The sequence below is a fragment of the Ctenocephalides felis genome, unplaced genomic scaffold (assembly GCF_003426905.1).
Source record: "Ctenocephalides felis isolate EL2017-DRISC unplaced genomic scaffold, ASM342690v1 CF-g0.4_SCAFFOLD_01886, whole genome shotgun sequence".
Classification (NCBI taxonomy): Eukaryota; Metazoa; Arthropoda; class Insecta; order Siphonaptera; family Pulicidae; genus Ctenocephalides; species Ctenocephalides felis.
The window spans coordinates 157,134,619-157,145,548 of NW_020538040.1; positions in this window are offsets into that span (position 1 = coordinate 157,134,619).

Here is a 10,930-nt window from a genome sequence, read left to right on the forward strand (position 1 = left end):
AGCTTTTATTATTTAAGATTTTTTAATTACTGATCTAAAAACCTTCTTTTTTCAAAAAAAAAATCATGTATTTTTTTATTAATCTCATTTTTTTATTTATTACTTTTTGCGGTTATGGTGTCCTATTCTTCAGGAACTATTGATAACAAATAAAACAATGTAAATTAATGTAATGAAATATTGAGTTTCTCGGCCATCGGCATGTATTTAGGCGGTACACATATATGCTTTCTCAACTCTAACAATTGCTTTTGCCAAACGCCTATCTGCGTTCTTTGGCCAGTTTGATGATTTTCGTAAAACGCATATATGCGGCGCTCGTCCTCGACTTAATATGTGATCTCTAAAACAGATTTATTGTCAAAATTAGGTAATAATATTTACAAACAAATTGTATCTGAGCATCTGTTCAGAAGTTGAATGAGTCGCATCTCGCATGCAAGCGAGTTAGGGATCGTTCAAGTATTACGTAAGCAGATTTAGTACAATTATTTACACCCCCATCTCCCTTTGTCAGCAAAAGTAAGCAAAGCTGTCACCAAAATGTCACTCAAAATAAGAAATCAAAACCCCCCGTCCCCCTATACTGCTTACGTAATACTTGAACGGCCCCTTACTTAAAAGATTCTATTCAATTTGAATCTTGCGAGTAACTTGAATGATCCGATTCAATTCGGATCATGGAGTAACTCGAATGATTCGATTCAATTCGGACCATGGAGTAACTCGAATGATTCGATTCCATTCGGACCATGGAGTAACTCGAATGATTCGATTCAATTCGGATCATGCGAGTAAATAAATTCAATTGATTCAATCCAATTCGGATCATGGAGTAACTCGATTGATTCTATTCAATCCGGATTATGGAGTTATTCGAATGATTCGATTCAATTCGGATCATGGAGTGACTCAAATGATTCGGTTCAATTCGGATCATGGAGTAACTCGAATGATTCGATTCAATTCGGATCAGGATCATGGAGTAACTCGAATGATTCGATTCAATTCGGAGTAACTCGAATGAGTCGATTGATTTTGGGTTGCACTCATGATTTAATTCATTTTTTATTTTAATATCTATATTTGTTAAAATTATATTTTCATATTTATTAAAATTTATGTTCGTACATATTGTAAATTTCGGCCTGATGCGAGTTGATTCAAGTAATAATAGAAAATTTTTATTATCATTAATTTTCAAAACAGAGTGTTTATAAGTTATCTTCAGTTAATATGTTCGTCCTCTTTTTCAATCGGTATTTTGTTATTCAATAAATTTATACATTATTAGGCTGAAGAGGACGAAATTATCAGAATTGACACATTGATTGCATATATTCGCTGTTTTTCATTATGTTCTTTTATTGTTTTTCTTTATTTAGACTGGGATAGTTATAGATATGAGTTTTTATAGCATTAGTTATTTAAGTACTTATATAGTAATCAGCAAATAGTAACAGGATACATCCACACTAGAAAGAATTACCATTGGGCAATCTTTCTAAATAACCCATATATTATAACATACCAATTACTAAATGTCTTCACTAAGACAGATTGTAATTTGAATGGTAAATAAAAAAATTTACATTATTTAAACATTGTCTTGGTAGTTCGACTCTGGCCTGCGATTAGCATTGAGTTCGTGAGCACAGTGGCCCGGCAATCCGGCAATCCGGCAATCAGGCAATGCTTACCGCGTTACGGCAATGCACAAGTTGTCGGCGACGTAACAATGAAAGAACTACACTCGCCTATAGTTTACTGATGCGTACTTATTATTGAACAGTGATAATTTTAAGTACTATGTATAAGACAATGACGTACAATATTTAAGTGATAGGTAATTTCAAATCGACATTCATTTCCCTAAAAGGTTGTATGTAAACTTTTAAAGATATAGGCATTAAACTTCTGAATGTTTTACATTGTTGAAGCTAGAAGTCCGTAAGTTAGCATTGTTGTTCAAAAATTGTTTTACTAAAACCGATAGTATTGTAGTTACCAATGGTATTTTGCACTTTTCAACTTTCCGTAGGGTAAGTTATTGTAATGGGCCGAAAATCGAAATTGAAAATTTTTACATTTCTCGACGTTTTGAAGGTTTCTGAACATTTTGGCATACCTCAGAAAAAATGGATTTGTGTGTGTCTGTATGTATGTATGAATACGATTTTTCGGCCACGTTTTCGGGCGCACGGATCAACCGATTTGAATGATTCAAAAAACATTTGATTCCTATTGATAGGGAGATGTGCTGATTAGTTTTTGGCAAAGGCAGGTCCAGCCGTTACGGAGAAACAGAGCAAAAAGTGCAGAAAATAGAAATCGAGTTTTTGAGTGAACGGAGCATCCGATTTAAAAGATCTAAAAAACATTCAATTAGTAATGATTGGGAGAATTGATTATTAGTTTTTGGCAATGGCAGGGCCAGCCGTTTTGAAGATGCAGAGCTAAATGTGCAAAAAATGGCAGTTTTTGAGAGAACTCAGCGTCCAATTTAAATGATTCGAAGAACTTTCAGCTTGTTTTAACAAAATAATTGATTTTGTAAAAAATAATTTTTGTATCACTTTTTTTATATCGTAATTTTAGTTTTTTAGTTTTTTTTGTATATCGAAAATAATTCAGATTTTATTTTTAATTCTGACTAAAGTTCTAATATACTTTAAACAAATAATTTTAACTTTGCAATTCAGTTTATATAATTCTTATAAATATTAGACAATGTTACAATATTTATATTAGTCTATTTGGAAACATTCAGTATTCCTCGAACATTTCGTTACGGTACGGGAAGTTCCAGCAATTTGCCTTAAGGCACGATGCCATACACCCCACTAGTTTGTAGTTCTAATCGATATAAAAAATATATGAAAATATGAAGTTTTAACTAAATTTGTTTAAATAGCGAAAAAATCTATGTTATAAATTTGTAATTTGAATACATATATAATTTCTCGAATTCTCTATTATTTCAACAAAATGATGAATTACATTATTCCTTTTTTCACTGAAATGCTAATGTTTATTAGATTTGTTGATCCATTATTGTGCATGTACTTCGTCCGACGATTTGATTCATTTTTGTATCTACAGTGGGTCATTTAAAGTGGCAGCATTTGTTTCTGAGACAAATATATGAAAAAAACATTATTAATTATTAACTTCCCGTAGGGTAAGTTATAGTAATTGTCCGAAAATCGAAAAGGAAAATTTTTGCATTTCTTACGTTTCTTTGCGTTTCTGAACATTTTGGCATACCATACAAAAAATGGTCGTGTGTGTGTATGTACATGTGGGTACTATTTTTCGTCCGCGTTTTTTCGAGAACACGAATAAATCATTTAAATTATTCAAAAAGCTCTCGATTCCAATTGATAATGAGACGCGCTGATTAGGTTTAGGCAAAGGTTGGTCGAGCCGTTTCGGAGATACGGTGCAAGCAGTGCAGAAAATGGAAATTAAGTTTTTGAGAAAACCGAACATCCGATTTGTATGAATCAGAAAACATTTCACTTGTATTTTAGAAATTTTATATTACGGTACGCAAAGTTCCAGCAATTTGCCTCAAGGCACAATGCCATGCATTACTAGTTTTCATTTCGATTATAATTTAATTTGCTTCAAGGAAATGCGTTACAGCTATTTTTGACAATGATATCGCGTAAATGGTTGAGTACAAAATTGGGTATGCGGATACTTTCATTTTAACCCTTTCCACTCGCTAATAACAAATTTACATGTATTTTGCCGCCGGAGCGGCGGCATCCGAGTCGAATGGGTTAAATGGGCCATGCTGTGCTATTGAATTATATGATAATTTGGACAATGAGCATTGAATATTGATTTTCATTTAAGACTTTGACATATCGCTTTCGTCTTAAACAATTTTTAATTTTCATTCTAAAGGTTCACAATCAAATTGTTGGTAACCAGTCGTTACAACTATGATCGCTTTTACGTTTTTATGATCGTTGATCACCTTTCACGTGATAAATTTTCAAACGTAATGAATAACGAAATTAAAATCGTAGAACTTTTATTAATAACAACTATATCCATTATATTTCAATGGCAAGTGCCTGAGTACTGTAAGCTTTTGGCGTGGTTACAGACGGCTGCACTGGAGTCAGAGAGCAGAGAGCAGCTGCATAGTGTCTCTCCAGCAGTCGGCCGCGAATGCGAGGCCGCATTCCCGTTCACGAAACGCGGAAACCATCAGACGGAGAATAACAATCATTCCCCCCAACGCGCAAGCCGAGCAGCCACACGGATTATCGAAATTAAATCGAATTTAAGACGACACGTGCAATGGAGAACTTGCTCAATTTTTTGTAGAAGATCTTCCTATTTCAGTAGATATCTGCCCTGCATAGGAATAACGTAGTTTGATTCTCATAATTTAGCAATTCTGCAAATTTAAACTGAAGACCTAATTTACAGCAGTGATTTGCCAAACCCATTTCATGGTTAATAAAATAACAATAATTTAAAATAGACCCCACGATCAATTTTCAACTTCCCGTAGGGTAAGTTATTGTAATGGGCCGAAAATCGAAATTGAAAATTTTTACATTTCTCGACGTTTTGAAGGTTTCTGAACATTTTGGCATACCTCAGAAAAAATGGATGTGTGTGTGTATGTATGTATGGATACAAATTTCCAGTCACGTTTTCGGGCGCACGAATCAACCGATTTGAATGGTTAAAAAAACATTCGATTCCTATTGATAGGAAGAAGAGCTGATTAGTTTTTGGCAAAGGCAGGTCCAGCCGTTTTGGAGATACAAAGCAAAGAGTGCAGAAAATACAAATCGAGTTTTTGAGAGAACGGAGCGTCCTATTTGAATGATCTAAAAAACATTCAGTTTGTAATGATTGGGAGAAGAGATGATTAGTTTTTGGCAAAGGCAGGCCCAGCCATTTCGAAGATACAGAGCTAAATGTGCAAAAAATGGCAGTTTTTAAGAGAATTATGCGTCCGATTGGAATGATTCAAAGAACTTTCTGCTTGTCTTAACAAAATAATTGATTAAAAAAAATTTGTTTCAACTTTTTTTTCATTTTTTTTTTTTTAAAATTTTGTATATCGAAAATAATTCAGATTTTATTTTTAACTTTCAACTTTGCAATTCAGTTTATAAAATTCTTATAAATATTAGACAATGTTACAATATTTATAATAATCTGTTTGAAAACATTCAGTATTCCTCGAACGTTATGGTACGGGAAGTTCCAGCAATTTGCCTTAAGGCACGATGCCATACATCCCACTAGTTAGATTTTGGATTATATTGGTACAAAATTTCATATAACGTGCTATATCAAAAATATAAATTCTAGCTTTGTTAATTACATTGTACGAGCACTTTTGCTATTGTTCTGGTTAAAATGCGTAAGAACCTGGCGTCATCTACTTTAGAGATAATTTATCTCTAGATCTAGATAATTTGTTTTTTATGTAATTCTTCTAGTATTTTTTAATTGAGCGATATCAGAAACACTGGACTGCATGCGATCTCAGTTATTATCGAAGAGCACGTGTTCAGTATGAGCTGCTGGTATATTAGTAAATACAAACAAAAATGCTTTGGATGCTTGTATCGTTGTTGAGGAAAGATCTTCGCGCTGGCCAGGTGTTAAAAATGTACAGAAACCTATTTTAATTTTATTTAGTCATAATTATAAAACCTTACAATCTATGTAGATCTTTTCTTTGTAAATTTATAGAGTAATCGATCATATCATTAAGTGATTGGTTTATATAGTATCTATTTACTAAGGTAACTCCAACGTAGATATATATTATTGGAGATTGCATTTTGACTTACTTTACTTTTACTTTGTGTGTATGGGTGCTCTATGACGTAACTGACTAACGGGCGGCCTAGTGTCGACGAGGTCGCGAGTTCAAACCCCCGCTCTGACAACCTGAATCGGGCAGCAGCGATGTCCATTCTCACTCGAAAATATAGATCAAACATATGTTTTCAATTGAAAGTGAGCCGATATCGGGCACTGCATTTTTTTTACCTTTAATTCAGCTCACGGATTGACCAGCTCTAGGGCAGTACCATCTACATATATAAGATCTATATATATATATACATTAGGGTGGTCCTTAAAATGGACATTTTCGAATTTCTTTGCTCGCAAGGGCTCAAATGGTTCGAAATTGATAAAAAACAATTCTCTGAAAGTTTTAGCTCTTAATATTAACTTTTAGATAGTGCGCAATTCAATCAAGCTTCTTATGGAAATAGCATGGGAAAAATTTTCAGAACACAAAAAAAAAATTTTAGGTATAACTTAGCGACAAATGAATTAAAAGTGAAAATTCGTGTTATTTTTTATTGAAAATTTGCCGCTCTGCAATTTTTTTTAATTTTTTTCATGCTATTTCTATACTTTGATAAAACTTTGATTGAATTGCGCTATACCTAAAAGGCAATATTAAAAGGAAGCAAGGAAATTCGAAAATGTCCATATTAAGGACCACCCTAATATACATATACGATACAATAGGTGGTACTTTTTTATATATAAATTTATATATAAAAATATTTTAGCAGCCTATTTGTCGAAATAAACATAAATGAAGAAAAAATAATTTTTTTTGTTATACGTTTCGACACTTGATGTGTGTCATCATTTAGTAATCACCCGGTTAAAAGCATGAAAAGCAAAAATATATAAAAGAAAATATTACTTAAGAAACAAGCTTATCAGTGAATAAAATAAAATTAAATTATACTTCGAAAAAGAAAGAAAACTAACATGGATAGAATACTATTTTTTTTATTTTATAATTTCATTTGAACAGCGATCAGAACTTATGGGTTCTATGAGCTGTTGTGATTAAGATCTTACAAACTACGTTTGTTTTATTACAGATGGCAACCCAAACAGTTGTCACAACTCTGTATGATAAATTTTTATTACAATCTCTGGAATAGGGCAAGTATGGTGCAACAATGCCGGGTGAGGGCTATTTTCACTTGGAAACATATTGCTATCTATATTTCCACGTGAAAATCTTTGTCAATGGATAGAATACGAATCAATTCCTATTTAATCATTTGAGGCGTGATGGTCAAATTTATTATTTTTGTGTATTTAATTAATTAAAAATGAACTGAAGTTTTATTGCTTTCTTATTGATGTTAAGCCTAATTATTGATATATATGTCAACATAAAATTTGAAATTAAACACACATTAATTTGAAGTAGCTCGTTATTTTCTGTAATTTTTTGCATAATTTAATTTGTAACGTTTCAGAAATATAAATTGTCCAAGTGCAAGTTTACAAAAAGGTTGCTACACCCTGATTTAAATATCGGTTTACACATGGTTGAAGAAAGAAGCACACGGATGATCGATCAGCTCAGAGAAGCCGCCGAGGATCATCGAATGATCACGTTCGCACGCACTCGCGGCACAGGCGGCTGCACGGGAAAAAGACACGATGAATTCGGCAACATCCACCTTTTGGATCATACGGTAACAGATAAACTTACCTGTTTCGATTAGATTTCGATTAATCGAAAATTTGGTTATTTTGAGGTAATTAGTTCAAATTATTTTGCGATCTGAAATCACATCAATATAGTAATACTTTATTTTTAATTATTATTAACTAACGTAAGAAAGAGAAGAAAAGAAAGAGAAAGAGAAAGAAAGAAAGAAAAAAAAGAAAGAAAGAGTAAGCAAGCAAGTGAAAGAAGAATTTCGATTAATCGAAAATTCGGCTATTTTGAGGTACAAAATTCAAATATTTTTGCGATTTGAAATCACATCAATATACGTTTAGTAATACTTAATTTTTAATTATTATTAATTAACGTTTGAAAGAAAAAAAAGGAAAGAGAAAAAAAGAAAGAGAAAGAAAGCAAGCAAGCGAAAGAAAGATAGATAAAAAGAAAGTGAAAGCAAGAAAGAGAAAGAAAGAAAGAGAAAGAAAGGAAAGCGAAAGAAAGAAAGGCAAAGAAATAATCTTCAATGCATTACATTGCTGATTTAGTAAGATTTGAGAAAATTAAAAAAGCCATATACTAAACTAAATTAATTCCTAACAAATGCTATCAGACACTATGATTTTTTGTTGATTTCTAAGAAGTTTGTTTTATAGTCAATATAAAAGTGAAATTGTTTAAATAATATTGCAATCAAGATTATATATAAGCATTTTATTTCTGCACTTTTATTACTTTTTCATTTTTACCATTTACATATTTGAAATTCCGATTGGAAGCTCGATTGGAGCTTTTAACTATTTTGTCAATTTGTGATTTTATGTTACTATATATTTGCTATTATCTCATTTATTAACTTCCAATAGGGTAAGTTATAGTAATCGCAAAAAATCGAAAATGAATCTTTACATATCTTTACGTTTCAAAAGTTTCTGAACATTTTGGCATACCTTAAAAAAATTGATGTATGTGTGTGTCTATGTATGTACCTATGTATGTATGTATGTGTGTGTATGTATTTGCGGATACAATTTTTGTCTACCATTTTGGGAACACGGATCAACCGATGTGGATGATTCAAAAAACATTCGATTCCTATTGATATGGAGACGAGACGTGCTGATTAGTTTTCGGCCAAGACAGGTCCAGCCGTTTTGTAGATACGTGGCAAAAAGTAAAAAAATGGTAATTCAGTTTTTTGAGAGAACGGATCGTTCAATTTAAATGATTCAAAAAACATTTATTTGTATTGAAGGAAGAAACGTTTGGGAATCTAATAAAAAAAAGTTTAAAAAAATGCAATTTGGTAGCCAAAAATGATCATTAGACATATGCGCATCAAATTATCACATATTTATACAGATTTTCATAATAAGTACCAATTTTGTTTTCAGTTTTATGGATTCTGGCCAAAGATTTAGAATCTTTAATCGACTGCCACGCTCGCTACTGCTTTGAAAGAAAAATTCAAAATTTTCAAAAAATTTCAAAATAAAATAAAATTCAAAGTCCATTTTTTTCAAAAATTTCAAAGTTTCTCAAAAATCTAATTTAAACAAAGTTTTAAAAAAGTTTTAAATTGTGAAGTTTCCGCAATTTGCCTTAAGGCACGATACCATGCACCACTAGTTAACTTTCCATAGGGCAAGTTATAGTAATTGCAAACAAATTGAAAATGAAAATTTTTATATATCTTTACGTTTCAGAGGTTTCTGAACATTTTAGCATACCTCAGAAAAATTGAATGTATGTGTGTGTGTGCGTGTATGTGTGTGTGTTCGGATACAAATGTTTGTCGACGATTTTGGGAACACGGATGAAGCGATTTGAATAATTCGATTTGTATTGACAAGGAGACGTGCTGATTAGTTTTTGGCAAAAGCAGGTCTAGCCGTTCCGAAGATATGGGGCAAAAAGTGCCAAAAACGGTAACTCAGTTTTTAAGAGAACGGAGCGTCCGATTTGAATAATTCAAAAAACATTTTACTTCTATTAACAAGATGAAGAACTGACCAAATTTTCATGAAGGTAGGTCTAGCGATTTTGGAGATCTAGTAAAAAAAGTAAAAAAAATGCCATTTGGTGGTCGAAAATGATCATTAGACATATGCACATCAAATTATCAGATATTTTATAGAGATCTTAATAATAAGTATAAATTTTGTTTACATTCCTATGGGTTCGTACCAGTGTTTATCCGAGAGACGGCGACGCGGCGCTTAAGCGCTTTGATAGTTCGTTTCTATGCAGTTAAAGCAGTACGATTGCTTTGAAAAAAAGTTCAGAATTTCCAAAATATGTCAAAATAAAGAAAACATTTTTTTTTTCAAAAAAAGGAATTTTTTGTCAAATTCATAGTTTCTCAAAAATCTAATTTTTTCGAAGTAAAATTTTTTCAAAAATGTTAATCTTTAAAAAAAAAAAATGGTACGGGAAGTTCCAGCAATTTGCCTTAAGGCACGATGCCATGCACCACTAGCTATATTATTATATTACAAATGTATATTTAGGTTGACAAGTGACCATTATTACATTAGATATTCGTTTTGTAATGAATTGCTACACGACTGTGCAATTCTGTATCTGCAACTATACGATTTCAAGCAAATACAAAGATCGATTTTTTTTAAGGGATAATCGACGTCCTCAGGAGAGAATAAGTGCAGTGGAGTTTGCAGTGCGAGCAACAAGCGCCGCGGACCGACTGGCTGCCGAGCTGCCCGTCCGACTACCTCACGCAAAGCGACACCTGTCCAAACAGTTCGACGGCCTCCGGGACAGTGCAGTGTCAGATGCCATTTGGAAAGGTAAGGGCTTGCTTATGCATTATACTGAATGACTTCTTTTTAATAACATGCAGTTTAACGTAGATCGTGAAAAAATAATATTTTGTTGTTATTGATACATTTGAGGATAAATAATACTTCTGACGTATTTAACTTTTTCGGAGAAGTAGGATGTTGTTTTTATAGTATAATTGTAAAGCAATCTTTGGGGCCAATTTTTGGATGAAATATGTTTATTATGGAAATGCTATGTAATGAGTGTATATTCGTCTGAGTTGGTGGTAGTTAATTGTTAAAAGGCTATGCAGTTGGGTTGCGATCGTAACATAGCATAACCATAACATAACTATTTTATCCAAGAATTGACCCTTTTTATTTAATTATGATATTATTCATTCGTCGTTGTACAAATTATTGCAAAATATATGGCATTTTATGTCATAACATCAATCAAACAGAAGTCCTTAGCGCCCGCATGCAACTTTTTTTCTAGCGCCCCCCCCCCCTTCAAATTTTTACTGTTTTAACAGTTTGTCATGTAAATTATATAAATATTTACAAATTTATTAAAAATTTATTTTTAATTATTCTGGATTTAGTACATAAAAAATTAAATATAATCTAAAAGCCTATAAAATACATTGATTTTAAATTTATTTAAAAA